Here is a 17,579-nt window from a genome sequence, read left to right on the forward strand (position 1 = left end):
CTGGATTTCACCACCCTGGCGACCCCTACTTTCCCAACCAAGGCAACGGAGGATGGATCGAAGATGATCCCGAAGAGGACGAGGAACCCATAGACGTGGGTGATGACTCCGGTACCGACTCAGAGCCGGAAGTTATCGATCCACCACCCATTCAACCTCCCGTCTTCGTAAGGAACTTTCAAGGACCGACTCCCGTCTGGGGAAGTCACCTCCACCATTGGAGCCAACAGCAAAACCTACGCCCTCCCTACGGCATGTGCCGGGACTTCTATGATGTCCGCGGCGGAGGTTCGGCTGATCGAGCACTCCCGGTAATGGTGGGTAAGTTAGCCAATCAGTCCTATCAGTCTGGAGTACAAGCTAGTCGACTCCGGGATATCAACGTGGAAGTGCAGGTTCACACTTCTGACATCTGTAGGCTGGACAAGATGCAAGACAACGCTCAATTCCAAACCGAAGCGTTTCAAGCGCAAATGATTGCAGCCCTCGCCGAACTAAGGGAACAACAAGCCGCTTTCGATAGGCGTCTAATGGAGTCAAAGCAATCAGATACGGAGTCAAGCTCCAAGCGCAACTTTCGACGCAAGTAGTGCTTGTCAAGGACTCAAATTTTGTTATAGCTTAGGACCTCGGCTAAAAGTCTTTAAATTTCATGAACTTGGTAATCGAAGACCCTTATAGGGGACAAATTTCCTTGATCGTTGTACCAACTTTTATATTAATATAAGTGGCACTGTTACTACTATGTTGAGTATTTCGTTCGAACCTTGAATGGTCCTTGTGAACCCAAATACTTGTTTCATACCTTCAGTCTTACAAATAACTTTCATTCTTCTATTTTAAGACTCATACTATCATCTGTTGTTGAATTATAGCGATTTAATTCATGAGACACATACATTTTCCATTTTATGAAATTCTTATCCTTGTTTTCTTTCCATCAATAGTTGAAAGATGCCTCCGCGTAGGAATCCAAGGCGAAACAACAGTGAGGAAGCACCTATACCACCACCACCTCCACCACCCCAATTTGACGCGATATGTTTCAAGCAGCAGTCACCGCAGCGGTGGCAGCTGCCGTGTCACAGATCAATAACTCGAGTGCTAATGGCTCGGGATCTGGCACACACCCATCCAACCATGGCGAGAGTCATGGACCACCTCGAGAATGCACCTATAAGGACTTCACTAATGCCAAGCCCCGGATGTTTTATGGTACTGGTGGTGTGATGGCCCTGAGGCAGTGGATTGAAAGAATGGAGGCAGTCTTTGAAATCTGCTCCTGTCCCGAGCACAGCAAGGTCAAATTTGCAACCTTCACCCTTCTCGATAAAGCTTTAACTTGGTGGAATGGCCACGTTAAAGTACTTACCCTAATCGTGGCGAACTCCATAAGCTGGGAGAGCTTGAAGGCCATGATGATGAGAGAATACTGCCCGCGGGGAGAAATTCAAAAGCTTGAACACGAGCTATGGACTCTCGGAATGGTGGGTACCGACATCACTACTTATACCAACAGATTCTGCGAACTGGCAATCCTTTGTCTAGATATGATTGCTCCCGAGAGCAAGAAGATAGAAAGGTACATCTGGGGACTGACGTCCCAAATGCGGTCAAGCGTGTTAGCTTCTAAACCTGACACCTTTGAAAGTGCTAAGGAACTGGCACAATCTCTGATCGACTACGGAGGTCATCAGAACTCAACCACTTCTGCACCAGCACCACAGAAAGGAAACAACAACAACAACAACAACAACAATGGCAGGAAGAGAGCGTGGATTAAAGGGAATGGTGGGTCTTCCCAAGAATCCGCAAAGAAACAACTGGTGTCAGTAAATGCTGCTACCGTACCTGCTACAGCCCCTACAAATACCTACCCAACAAAGCCTTATGTAGGCAACCTCCCAAAATGCACCAAATGCAATTACCACCACCATGGACCTTGTCGAGATATGCAGTGCGCCAACTGCAGCAGGAAAGGACATACAACCCTTTTCTGCAAAGAACCCGCAAAACCGATCACTCAAATTCCCAGTGCGGGTGTAGGGCAGGCTTGCTACGGTTGTGGCGAGGTGGGCCACTACAAGAGAAACTGTCCTAAGGCAGCAAGCACCGGAGGTGTAGGACGAGTTTTGGCAATAGGCCACGACGAAGCTGTAGCTGACCCAACTATAGTTGCTGGTACGTTCCTTCTCGATAATTCATACGCATGCATATTATTCGATAGTGGAGCGGAGAGAAGCTTCGTGAGTCAAAAATTTATCCATTTACTTAAACCTAAACCTAGCAAGTTAGAAAAATCATTCACTGCAGAGATGGCCAATGGAAAAACCGAAAACACAAATTGCATATACATGGGTTGTACGTTAACATTGGACGGCCATTCTTTCCCAATCAATCTCATGCCGGTACAAATTAAAAGTTTCGACGTCATAGTCGGCATGGATTGGTTGAGTATCCTTCGCGCTGACATCATGTGCTTTGAGAAAGCAGTCCGTCTTAACCTCCCGAACAACGAAACATTAGTTATCTACGGCGACACATCTAGTACAAACCTTCGCATCATTTCGTGCATCCAAGCTCGAAAGTGCTTGCGGAAGGATTGTCGGGCATTCCTAGCGCACATCGTCGATACAAGTCAAGAACTGAAGGACATCAAGAGCATCTCGGTAGTACGCGACTTTCCCGATATCTTTCCAGAAGAACTACCAGGATTACCACCGCAACGCCAAGTCGAGTTTAGAATCGACTTAATTCCAGGAGCTACCCCAGTAGCGAAGTCGCCTTATCGTCTTGCACCAGCAGAGATGCAGGAACTTTCCAGTCAACTTAATGAACTCCTTCGTAAAGGATTCATAAGACCAAGTTTCTCACCTTGGGGAGCACCGGTCTTGTTTGTAAAGAAGAAAGACGGATCGTTCCGTATGTGCATCGACTACAGAGAGCTGAACAAACTTACTGTCAAGAACCGCTATCCTCTACCCCGTATTGACGACCTATTCGATCAACTTCAAGGGGCGAACTACTTCTCCAAAATAGACCTGCGATCCGGATATCACCAATTACGAGTTCTAGAGGGGGACATTCCAAAGACAGCTTTTCGAACTCGTTATGGACACTATGAATTTGTGGTGATGCCGTTCGGATTAACCAATGCACCAGCAGTATTTATGGACCTAATGAATAGGGTATGCCGCCCTTACTTGGACCAGTTCGTCATCGTATTTATCGATGATATACTTATCTACTCTCGAAGTGAGGAAGAGCATGGTCAACACCTACGAAAAGTCCTAGAAACACTGCGAACGGAAAAACTCTATGCGAAGTTCTCTAAATGTGAATTTTGGATTCGAAGAGTCGAATTTTTAGGTCACGTTGTTAGCGAAAAGGGTATACACGTGGACCCCTCCAAAATTAAGGCTATTGAGAACTGGTCGGCACCAAAGACACCTACAGAAATTCGTCAATTTCTAGGTCTAGCTGGCTACTATCGCAGATTAATAAAGAACTTTTCGAGCATCGCGAAACCTCTTACTTCATTAACCCAGAAAGGTGTGGCCTTTGACTGGGAAGTGAAACAAGAGAAGGCATTCCAGACACTAAAGCATGCCTTGTGCACCGCACCGATACTATCCCTCCCCGAAGGGATAGAAGACTTCGTAGTGTATTGCGATGCTTCAAATCAAGGACTTGGTTGTGTTCTTATGCAGAGAGGGAAGGTTATCGCTTATGCCTCCCGACAGCTTAAGACACACGAAGTGAACTATACGACACACGATCTCGAATTAGGAGCTGTAGTATTTGCTCTGAAGATCTGGAGGCACTACTTATACGGAACAAAGAGTACCATTTTCACCGATCACAAGAGCCTTCAACACATTTTCGATCAGAAGGAACTCAACATGCGACAACGACGATGGGTCGAGTTACTGAATGACTACGAATGCGAAATTCGTTATCATCCTGGAAAGGCCAACGTAGTAGCCGACGCCCTCAGTCAAAAGGAATACACTGGTCGGAGGGTCAAATCTCTGACCATGACTATCCATTCCCACTTATCCACACAAATTAAGGAAGCACAAATGGAAGCTTTGCAACCTGAAAATGTGGCGGGTGAATCCCTGCGAGGAATGGAGAAGAATTTAGAAGTCAAGGGTGGCGGAGCCTACTATCTCATGGACCGAATCTGGACCCCAAAACATGGTGGTTTCAGAAACGTAGTCATGACTGAAGCTCACAACTCAAGATATTCCGTTCACCCGGGTTCAGATAAAATGTATCTGGATCTTAAGAAACTGTACTGGTGGCCTAACATGAAAGCAGAAATTGCTACCTTCGTGAGTAAATGTCTTACTTGCGCTAAGGTTAAGGTCGAGTATCAGAAACCGTCAGGACTACTACAACAGCCAGAAATACCGGAATGGAAATGGGATTGGATTACTATGGACTTCATAACCAAATTACCCAAGACGACAAGTGGACTCGATACCATATGGGTCATTGTCGACAGACTGACCAAATCCGCGCATTTCCTACCCATCAAGGAGACTGACAAAATGGAGAAGCTTACAAGAACTTACTTAAGGGAAGTAGTGAGACTGCATGGTGTTCCGATATCCATTATCTCCGATCGAGATAGTAGATTCACTTCAAGGTTCTGGCAGTCACTACAAAGTTCCCTGGGAACTAGGTTGGACATGAGTACAGCCTACCACCCACAGACAGACGGACAAAGTGAGAGAATAAAACAAACTTTAGAAGACATGCTGAGAGCCTGCGTGATTGACTTTGGAAAGGCATGGGATATTCATTTACCCCTTGTCGAATTTTCATACAACAATAGTTATCATACAAGCATAAAGGCTGCTCCGTTTGAAGCCCTCTATGGTCGAAAGTGCAGATCCCCTCTGTGCTGGACTGAAGTTGGCGATACCCAGTTACCTGGAAGAGGAGTTCCTGAAAGCACTCTCACCGGTCCGGAGATCATACGTGAAACAACAGAGAAGATCGTTCAGATTCGTGAACGATTGAAAGCCTCAAGAGACCGACAGAAAAGCTACGCTGACCAAAGGAGGAAACCTTTGGAATTCCAGGTAGGAGACCACGTCTTGTTAAAGGTCTCACCGTGGAAGGATTTCATACGATTTGGAAAGCGTGGGAAACTAAATCCAAGATACATAGGGCCTTTCGAGATTCTTGCCAGAATCGGCCCTGTGGCTTACAAGCTTAACCTACCGCGTGAACTTAGTAACATCCATCCAACCTTCCACGTCTCAAACTTGAAAAAGTGTCTGTCCGACGAGACTCTTGTTATTCCACTCGATGAAATCGAGATCAACGAGAGCCTCAACTTTGTGGAAGAACCAGTAGAAATCATGGACCGAGAGGTCAAACAAACAAAACAAAGTCGCATACCCATCGTGAAGGTTCGCTGGAACGCCAAGCGGGGACCCGAATTCACGTGGGAACGCGAAGATCAGATGAAACCAAAGTACGCTCATCTCTTTCATGTTCACTAGTATCTTTACTACTTTAAATTTCGGGACGAAATTCTCTCTAACGGGGGGATGATGTGACAACCCGATACTTCAACTCTTTGTAACGACCAAAATGGGTCAAGTATTGTAACCACTTACGAGTAATAAAATGTATAAATAAGTTCTACTTAATTTCTTTCTATGATTAAATGTCTTTGAACCATGATCGTACGTAAAAAGATCGCCCAAATCCGACTTCATATAGCGAAGTTATGAATTTTCAAAGAAATTCCTTAAAAACGATGGGTTTTTATTAAATAATAAAAATAATTTTGGAATTTGCCGACGGAGTCTAAACGAAAGTTGTAGAGCGTAGTCTCACCTACGCGAGGATATAAAGACCATCGAAAACCGAGTTCGTATAAAGAAGATATGAATTTTTGAAGTTTATTAAATAAATTAATTATTTATTTTAATCAAAATTCGGATATTATCCGAAGGGGAGTCAGCGCCCTCATCCGAGGTACGCGCTGCGTACTCCTGTACGCCCTGCGTAACCGAGAGGATTGGCCTCTGATCGTCCACGTCGCGCTATCCGAAGGAACCAACCCGTCCGACCCGTCCGAAGCCCCGACCCGTCCGACCCGCCGTCCCATCCGACCCGCCGTCCCATCCGACCCGCGTACCCAGCAACCTGTCCCATCCGAAACCGAGGCAGTCGAGGCCTCGGTCATGCATGACGTACGCGTACGCGCGTACGTCCCGCGTACCGAGGCAGACCAGCCTCACTATAAATAGGCTACGAGGGTTTCCAAAGAAAGGGCTCATTTCTCTTCTCTCTCTCTCAACTTTGCCTCGTTTTCCGTGTCCATTCAAACCCGAAGCTCTGGTCTTTTTGGCTCAAGTCCCGAAGGTCGATTTTACTCCCGAGATTCCCGAGAATCCCGAGGAGAATCCATTTCCCGAGACGAAACTCTGCCCGGTTTTCCATCTCGCTATCTCCAAAACTTTCAAGTGAGTTTCATACCCCTTAATCTACCGTTTTAATTATTCTAAATACTTTTATATGCTTTCAAAGGGGGGATTACAAGTAAAACACACGAGTATTATCGTGTGTTACATAAAGAAACTCTTTTATATACTGTTAAATATTCAAATCACATGCGATTTATAAACCTTTAAAGGAACTTTTATATATAAATATATATCATATGTTACAATAGCATTCGATCTTTTAAAATATAAAGTTGTTGTAATGCATGTATAAAACTAAACTGTTCTTAAATTATTCTTTTCTATCGTAGACTCTACACCAAAAATCTATGCTTTCATAAACAAATGATTCTTTTCCTAAGTATTTCTAAAACCAACAAGGCACACTTTTTGAAAACTATAATAGGTATAGTTTTACGAACAGATTTCTAACTCTTATGTACTAGCAACATATATTTCAAGAAGTTTACTTTCGTATACAAGAACAAACGTAACATTTTAACAAGTAGATCTGTTTTTATACCACGGGTTTGTGAGACACTAACTTCATGTACGTTCGAGTACACATTTGAAGTCCTGTATTATATACCAGAATCCCTTGGAGGGGGAGCATGGTGTTTGTGTATAGATCTATACGGGCTTGACAACCCGTGCCCTGACTGTTAGCTGCAGTCCACCGTTTAGGGTGACAAACGTCATAACATTCCAACGCCTGAAGAACGTTGTGTATAGGCATTCCGAGTCAATAGTATGGTTATAAAACTCACAAGGGGTATTAAAAATGCATTGATTTACAAGGTTTTCAAACTCATTGATTATTTTACATTTACACACGTTTTGGAAACAAACATTGGTCTTGAGTGAAGGCTACTTTTATACTAGTAGAAAATATAGGATTTTCTAAACACAAACAAACAAAGATAAAACATTTCATTTCATTCAAACATTGTCACTTAAATACTTATGAAATTCACCAGCTTAAATTCTGATCTACTCTTTCAAAATTACTTGTATGTCCCAGGAAATCAGTAATTTCGGGTATGCATTTCGCTTTTGATGAAGGGATGCTGCGGTGCCAGTTTAATCTCGTATTTTGACATCATATTGTAATAGAGTTTTGAATATGTAACTTTTGACAAATGTAAACTTTCAATTATATATATATATATATATATATATATATATATATATATATATATATATATATATATATATGATGGTTGTATTGCTTTCTTTACTATGTATTCAATTGTTACGTTACCACATGAAGTCATCTGCCCCCGAACGTTTCCGCCGTTCAGGTTTGGGGGTGTGACATATGTGAACTCTACATCTATTGAGCTGTAGTGACTATCCATATTTGGGTCACTCTTTAACTCGAACAACATTTCATGAATCATATACAAACATCATGCACTAGACCTAGAAGTGAGTTCAAAGTCTCATAGAAACTTAAGTCAAAGTTGAAGACTAGGACTAGTATACTTGATTCCTCAATTTCGCTTGAATCTCAGAATCACTACATAGAATGCCAATAAACCGATAAAAATAAATTAAAAACATTATTTATAACTATAAAAGAGTTATAATACCATAAGATAATTTGAAGTCTCAAATATTCAATTTATTTTGATATTCAAAGTTTATTAAACTTCAAAACCCTAAAAGCACTAAAATCTAAATTTTATAAAATTTGACATCAAGTATTCTATAAAAATAGTTATGAAACTTATAATATTATCTTAAAACAATTAAATTCAGGGAAATATAATCAAGGAAAATAAAAATTGAATTCATTAACATTCATCCTTAATTTATAAGTCAAAAATCAAGGTTTCATGAATAAAAACTTGATTTTAGTGCATATTTTATATAAAATTTAGATATTTTATAAAATAACTTAAATTTTATAAAACAAAATGAATGAGAAAGGGTTATTATACTCAAAATTTCGGACCCCTCTCTTCCCATATATCTCTCTCACACTCTCACTCTCCAACAGACACACATCTCTCTTCTCTCTCTCTCTCTAGAAAACTCTCTCTACCTTCTCTCTAATTTTTTTCTCCAAACACCACAACCACAGCCTCTTAACCACGAAATTATGGAGATTCATAAGGGTTTTTGAAGCCACAAATAAATTTAAGGTAAAGAACATACATCTCTTGAAGATCCACAACAATGATTTAAGCTATGCATGTGTATTTTACTTCAAAAAACCGACTTCTACTTCTTCATCTTCTTCAAACTTGTTTTCTTTTTGTTAAAATGGTTTTTAGAACATCATGGATGTGTTCTAACACCATGCATGTATTATAAACAAGGTTGCATGTTCATGATGTTAGTGCAAAAATCGATTTTAAGGACTAAAACATCAAACTCAAGTTAAGAGTTTTTAAGAAACAAAATTTTGTTTATAAATGCATGTATACATTTTGATAAGTTTTAATCTTTTGATCTCGGTAAACATGACTAAAATATGAATTTATCATCACATATTTAAATTATTTCAAAAGATTTACTCAAGGAAATGATGAAAACTCACTTTTCTAACCAATCATCATGCATGCAATCTGCCAAATTTCCTTACCTGACTTTAAACTGTCATATCTCACTCATTTCTTAACCAAAATTCGTGATTCTTTTTCTGAAATATAATACTTTGAGCTAACTTTCAAACCCAACTGGTCTCACTGTAAAATATTAAATATCCGATTTTTGGAAAGTTTTACAAAATGGTTGCGCAGACAGCTCTTTTTTCTGTGATCACCATTTTTTCCTTGTATGATCAATGGCCTTAAACCCAACCATAAATCTGGGGAAAAATACTTTCGAAACTTAACATATCCAGTGAACTATGGCTGAAATTTCGTGGCTTAAAACCCAACTTAATGGGCTATACAAATTCATGAACTTTAGCCACATTTACATCTCATGCACCATTGCATGCAACATGTCTTAACTTGTTTGGGTTCAATACCCCTATTTTCCTTCTGAATAAAATTTGAACACTTTTCCTTTTGAAAGCTCTCACATGCATGTGATAATCTGTAAAATACCAAAAGCTTTTATTATTTCTTTGATTTATTAAAATTATTGCTGGAAACCAAGGGCATAAATCACATAAAATATTCCAGAGGTTAATAAATCCGGAATAAATTCATGGATGACCCTTATGGTGAATAATGACCCCTCACTAAATTTCATCAATTTTTGTTGTTGTTTGGTATGATTTCCGATTTTCTTTTTGTTTGGGTATAATAAATCACAAAACCACTTTAGGAAGTGTGAAAATTGTATCTAACAATTTTCGCAGCTCTTACCTGTGGTGCGAGACTCAGAAAAATAATTTCAGAATTTTTCATCATGCCTTCCTATTTTTCACAATTTTTGATAATTATAATGGCCTAAAAATAGGAAATATAGTTCTGATTATCCAAAATTCATGAATTTTTACCAGAACATCAAGGTTACATAAAAATTTTGATGATTTTTCTCTACTGTATACTATTTTTCTCCTATCTTCTAATGTTAAATACACTTAAATACACTTACATACACATAAATACCCAAAACCATATTATACAATATGAAAACCACTTTTGGTATTTTTCCCAGATTACCTACATTGTAAATGATGTTACAAAATTTTTTGGTAATTTATTTTAACTGTTTATTATTTATTCTTCAATTAATGATTATTTAAGGGGATAAAACAAGGAAAAATAGAAATACCCACTGAAAAATATCTTTTATATTTTTCCCAGACTATTTATGTATAATAAAAGTTAAATAAAAAGTATGGGTAATTTTGGAAACTATTTTCTATTTATTTCAATTTTTATTGGAATAAATGCTCAAAAATCATAAACTATAATTAATCAGTTTGGAAATCCATTTTTATATTTTTCCCAGCTTAGTAATGTTTAATAACAGTAATATAAAAAGTTTGGGGAATTTTCTTAACACATTACTATTTTTCATGAATTTATGGTTATTCAAGAAACTAAAATGGTGAAAAATAGTTAGACAAATAAAAAATTCAAGAAAATTTATCTTGAGGTCTTTGACTTCAATTAAAACTGAAATGCATATTTTGAATATTTTAGAACTAAATTGATTTAGTTTTGAATATTTAATCATTGGAACGCCTCTTAAAATGTTAAATATTAACATTTCAATAGTGAGAAATTACACTTAAATTGTTATATAACAATTGATTCTTTGAAACTTAATTTCCGCAGAAAAATGTTTGTAACTTATCAATATTAAATTTCGACACAATATTGACATAATTCTATTGTAGTAGTATGTATACTAGTGTTAGATTTCGATTAGAGACTCATTAGTGTGTAACATCGTTGTAGGAAAACGATAGTGGTACGAGTGGAGCGTAGTTCAAGGCACCATTTGCATCATCTCAATGCATATTGTGAGTATTCACCAATCCCCTATTTTCGGTTTTTAAATGTTTTGGGGTGGAAAAACATGTCCTAAACTATATATATCCGTTGTATTTATTTAATTGACTTGTATAAACTTGGTTGCTATATTTTGCATATTGTGAGTATTCACTCACTCCCTTATTTTCGGTTTTTTAAATGTTTTGGGGTGGAAAAGCATGTCCTAAACTATTTTTATGTTTGTTGTATTTATTTTGACTTGTATGAAACTTGGTTGCTATATTTCGTATGTATGTGTATGTTACCTTAATTCATGAGGACTGTATCGCGGTTAAGTCCCTGGAATCTCTAGACACAACTCATTAACTCTTTTGAGACTATGGTTATTATGGATAGCACTATCAGGAGGTAGACAACTCCTCACTCGCACGATTCGCTTCAGTGCATTTTACCATTTTCTACACTATGTTTGCGATACACATAGTAGTCAATAGGGCACGATTCGGTCATTAGGCTTGGGTTGTGAACTCATGAATGGAAACTTGATGCACATACTATTCTTTATGCACGTACGAAACTTGTATTCCCATGTTAGCAACGACACTTGTATATTTATTTTAGCAACGAAACTTGTTACTCGTTATAGCAATAAACTTGTTATTTATTATGGCAATAAATTCGTTTATCAAATGTAGCAATCAAATTTGTTTCTCATTATAGCAATGAACTTTATTTCTCATTACAACAATGAACTTTTACTACTGGAGACTTATATACATGTTTTAGCAATGAAATTGTTTGCTCCTTGTAGCAACGAAATTGACAGCTCATTTTAGCAATGAAACTTGTTTACTCGTTTGAGTAGCGAACTTTATCTTCCATGAGAATATGAATGTTGCATCTCATTTCGGCAATATACTTTATCTCTCATGATGACAAAGAACTTTGCTTTTACAAACTTATTTACTCATTTTAACATTATACTTGTATTATTGGAAACTTTTATCAAAACTTTGATTTCAACCCATGAAACCAAGATTATTTTGTTAAACTTGTGAGTACTCACGAACTATTTTTATAGTTGACGCTCGTTTTACATGCTTTTTCAGGAATCATCGAGTAAGTGGCACTTAGGGACACTTCACTTTTAGGAGCATTCACATGTGTTGTATTTCAATTTACATTGTAATTTCTTTTAAAAGTTGTTCAAACCCATTGTAAAATTGTAATGATTTTTAATACTATGGTTGGTGTTGTGTTTTTACTTTTGCTATGAAACCCTTTAAACTGCCACGCCCTGTGTTTCCGCTTTAGCGGGGTGTGACAAGAAATCGTATCAGAGCCGAAGGTTATAGAGAATATCGGTTTTCCTTTGGAGAACCACAAGTATAGCAAACAAAAATTCAAAATGTTTTTAAAATACCGAACGTACTACTAGTATAACTAATTCGAGTACACATTATTGGACTTTAATTAAGTATAACCTGGCCAACTATGCTTAATTAAGGAAACTTAATGTGAGGCTTGGAACGGTTATAGTAAAATTATGTTCAAAACGATTTTCAGCTTAAACTTTTGAAAAACAATGTTTTTCGGTGTGCGTACGGGCATTGCATATTATAGGCATTCATCTAGATACACTTAGAAACTAAGTGCACTTTTATAACAATGCCTTTATTTAGAAATATTCTTACCCCTTATCAAGTGCTAGGATAACCACTTAGGTCCTGTCACTACATCGGGTGCAGCACGTGCCTCCTCGGCTGTCAACTGAAATGCTCAGCTCCGCACCACTGGAGCCTCTACCTTGGCCTTTCGGCCATGCATAACTCGTGCTACTGCTGGGGTCGACGTCGTTGCTATCGCCGTTATTAATCTAGGGCAATTGTCCTTCTTGTGGCCCCTCTGATTGCAATGAAAGCAAATCAGTTCTGACATCTGCACTGTGTGTTATGTTTTATACAGACAAACCTATGTGTGCATGCAACCCTATATTTGGATCTGTGTTTTCACTATTAGATACACAACATTATGAACACATGAATAAAACCCTAAAGTAGATTGCTATTTTCGAAATTCATATATAAGGTTAGATCACATACCTCTTGTTGTTATATTGCAATAACAACTTAAATCTTCAAACCCTAAGTCTTGAAAGCAAGCACCACAAGTGTAGTGCCTCTAATGGCTCACAAACATCACAAGCAATTGGAGACGCTATAGAGAGAGAAAGGGAGAAGTAGAAATCATATCTAGATACCCTAGGGATCAAGTGGACGATTTCTTATGCCTTAGGGGTGTGACAACCCGTAAATTGTTCCGTCGCTGAAACCCATTCCGTCGGTAAAACCCATTTGTCTTTAGATTTTTTCGTTAACATTTTGGATTTGATCATTTAATTTAAAATTTTTTATGACCTCGTAAGTATCCAGACACCATAGAAACACGTAAAAACACTTTCGATATTTAATTGGATAAATTTGAGTTTTATTCCGTCGGGTTATAAACAATTAAATCGGGTACGACCAAAAGCACCGTTTAACGTTAGTATCGGGTAGAATTCCCACCGGGCCATAAACTCAACCCCTATATAAGGGATTGAGTGACATCATTTTGAAGCTTTTTCTCTCTCTCTTAAAACAATTTCTCTCGCTACTCACTCTCTAAAATCCGATTTTGATCCAAAAACCCCCTTTCAAGCCTCAAATTGTCAAGCATTCTATCCTAACTCGTTTAACTTGATTGGTATGCAAATTCATGTTTGAATCACTCAAAACACCCATGAACAAGTGTTTACGGTTGGGAACACCTCCCAGAACCGTGAACACCTCTAAAGAGGTTTTTGAAGCCCCAAAACCCCTCCAAATCACTTCTAGTGCTTAGGTATGACTTAGAAACTTGCATGCATGAGCTTCGAACCCCAAAATCTTATCATTTGAGGCTTGGACATGTTTTTACAGCCCAAGAGCATGCTTGGACCGTAAACACTCATTAATGGACCATAAACATCATTTAAGGTGTTAGTTTGCCCCTAAAGACCTCCAAAAAGCTTCCACGAGAGTATAGAACCTCATAATCCTTCAAGAGATGCACCGAAACATACTCAAATCGCTCAAACTTGAGTTTATGGCCCGAGAACATTCTTGGACCATAACACATCTTCTTAGACCATAAACAACTCCAAAGGGTGTTTAAGTGCCCTTAACACCTTATATGGCTTAGAAATGGATCTAGAACTTAGCATGCTTAACTTTCAACTACCAAATCACATGAAACATGGACAAACATGAGTTTACTGCTGTAAACGCATGTGTTTAAGGTAGTAAACTCACCAAGAACAGCTTCATAGACCGTAAACTCCTTTTCCAAGGTCAATTCAAGTCCCAATCACTTCCTAAGCCATGGAATCAACCCTAGAACCTTCCTTTGTGCATTGTAATTAACCTAGGACCATCAAAACACATTAAGTATTGGTACATAAGAGTTTATAGCCGTAAACTCATAGTTTACTGCCGTAAACTCCTCAATTGGTCTTTAGGATGCCCAAATTCCCTTCCAATGCAACAAAACCAAGTCTAGCATCACCCCTAAAGTGTTATAAGGCCATTTAGCAACCAAGAACACCCCCACCATGAGTTTACGGCTGTAAACTCCTGGGGAGTTGGTCATTTGGACCGTAAAATCCTAAAGGAGTTTACTCTTGAAAAGCAAACTCCATATCTATGCCCTATACGACCGTAGATAATACCCTGGTCACTCCAAACACTTGAATTGAAGTGTTTTCGTGTCTAGAAATGTTTACTCTTACCTAATTAATAGATTAAAGTCTAATTAGATACAATTTATGTATCTCTTCATATTACATAGGAACCTCGCGTTTTTTCAATCCCCGAACAGACAATTAGCATCAAACCGGCACACTTCTCCACTGGTGAGTTCATACCCCTACACCTTTTTAAGTGTTTTTAAATGTTTTTAGGGGGAATACAAGCAAACTATAAATGTTTTCGAAACCTAAAACTAATGTAATTCTATAAATATTTGGCAAACTTTTAGATATCATTAGCCCTTTTGTATCATGCGGAGCATAAGGGATGTTTTACTAAATATAACTAAGTAGATTTCAATTAAAGTAAAGGAAACAATCAAACCAATTAAATTATTATGGGAATAATTTGGGATCTTTAGTTCTTGTTTTACGGACACAGATTTTACGCAAAGTTAATAGATAAACTATGTCTGATTCAATTTATCTCTGTTTAATTTAAAGTATCTTGCCAGATAATTCCGTTGTATTAAATTGTGTTTAATGTATTATGTTTTAAAACGATTATTATGTTTGATAACGAACGAGTACACCATGAATAATTTAATACTAGCTTGTGAGAGTATCTTCGTTAAACCCTTCGGGTCATCACTAAATCCTCCCCGGAAGTGTAACCAGGGTCTGCTGGAGGGAGAGCGTGGAATTTGTGAATAGATCTATTCGGGATTGACAATCCCACACCTAAACTGCTAGCTACAGTTAGGGGGGCATGGCTGGGGTGACATATTCTGGATATCGTCCGACGCCTGAAGAACATCAAGGAGGTCTCGTTGTCATATTAGCATGGTTATCTGACTCACAATACGTATTAATATAAAAATATAAGTTTATTCACGAAATCTATATATTCTCTAATCTATAGTTTTACTGGATGGTATTCCTAGTGGTTTTGAATCTACATCTTCTCTAATCTATAGTTTTACTGGATGGTATTCCCAGTGGTTTTGAATTTATATCTTCTTTAATCTATAGTTTTACTGGATGGTATTCCTAGTGGTTTTGAATCTATATCTTCTCTAATCTATAGTTTTACTAGATGGTATTCCCAGTGGTCTTTAAGTCTATAGTTTAATACATATTAAAACTACCTACTGTTGTACTGGATGGTATGCCAAGTGGATTTTTTTTAATATATAGTCTTACGTATTAAACTATCTACTGTTGTATCGATGGAAATTCAGAACTTGAGCTAAATTGTCTTTATAAGAAAATATGGGATTTTCTTGGATAACAACTTTTCAGAAAACCAAAGGAAACATGATCTTTTTACATAAACAAACAGCTTATGAACTCACCAGCTTTATGCTGATTTTTAAACTGCTTGTATTCTCACGTTCTCCTTAGACTGGTATCCCGCATCCTTTTGCAGAAGACAGAGAAGATGGAATTCTCGTCTTTACTTTTTTTTAAACATATGCATCTACAAACATGTATTACTTTGCTTTTCTAGTTTCAAACAAATGTAATGATTCTATGTAACGTAATGTTTCGTGTTTACTATGCTTACTATGTATATTGCTTGTGATACTTTACATGATGTACTCCGCCCCGGAACGTTTCCGCCATCGGTTTAGGGGTGTGGTAGATTTGTATTAGAGCCCTTGTTTATAGTGAACTAGTATACCAAACCTTACATGGTATAAGACTATAAACATTAAGGGGCCAAAGTGCTATGAACTAAAAGTATACTTTAAAATATATGTATTTTCAAAAGCATACAAGTATACCTAACCGTCGGAATCCATAACTACGAGTAGAACAAAACATAAGTAAATGGGTGTTGTGTGTTGCGGTTAAACCTGGGCAGTTATGTAGTCGTGTCTAGGGTCAATATAGCCTGATCAACTATATTCATTCGAGACACAACCAACATGTGCTTGGGAGTGAATGTGGTGAGCAGCATGCCTAAAACTTACCTAAGATCCAAACAATGATTCATCGATACAAAGTAATGTAAGATACTATGGAAGTATCTTAGTCGGAACCGAGTACTTTGTAGAAATTCATTCAGAGTGATGCTACTCCTTCCTTCCTTAGCGATAATTTATCTGCTTTGATAACTCTTTCCTGTTTTATCGCTTATAGAACCGTATATCTGTCATAATGAGATATCTCATGTTTCATATCTCTTGATTCAATTTAGAGGACTTACCATCCTCTTTTTCCTAATCATTTTAGATCATCATGCCTCCAAAGACAGGACCCAACTCTAGGAACAACAACTCTCTGCCACCTTATTCTCCTCCGTTAGACCCTGTCTTATTTTAGACAGTTGTTACTGCCACAGTGACGACTACAATGATGATATTGTACCCTAGTAGGTTCAGTGGACCAGGAAGTAAAACCTACCCCCAAAACCATGAAGATAATCAGGAGCGACAAAATGAGCGTAAGGAAAGTAAAAAGGTTATCTGGAAAAAGCAAAAGGGTCAGAGTTCTCAAGGACCCTCCAAGAGGCATGAATCTATTCCAGTTCAAGCTGCCACTACTCCTGTTGCTGCGTCTACAACTCAAGCATCTACCACTAGATATGCTGGTAACCTCCCTTGGTGCAATAAGTGCAGTTAGCATCATCTCACTTCTAGCCCATGTCGTGAGGTGTTTTGCTACAATTGTGGCAAGAAAGGTCACCTTACGTGAAATTGCAAAACACCAATTCAGCTAACCAATCTAGCTTCTAGATCGAGTGCCGAACAGGTCTGCTACAACTGTGGAGAAGTCGGGCATTTCAAGAGGAACTGCCCCAAAGAAACAACAACTAGCAACGCCGGGATAGTTCTAGCTATAAAATAGGAGGAGGCAGTTGCCGATCCCTCCATCGTCGCGGGTACGTTTCTTCTCGACAACTCATATACCCGTATCCTTTTTGAATCTAGTGTT

The sequence above is a fragment of the Lactuca saligna genome, chromosome 4 (genome assembly GCF_052625555.1).
Source record: "Lactuca saligna cultivar CGN05327 chromosome 4, ASM5262555v1, whole genome shotgun sequence".
NCBI lineage: Eukaryota > Viridiplantae > Streptophyta > Magnoliopsida > Asterales > Asteraceae > Lactuca > Lactuca saligna.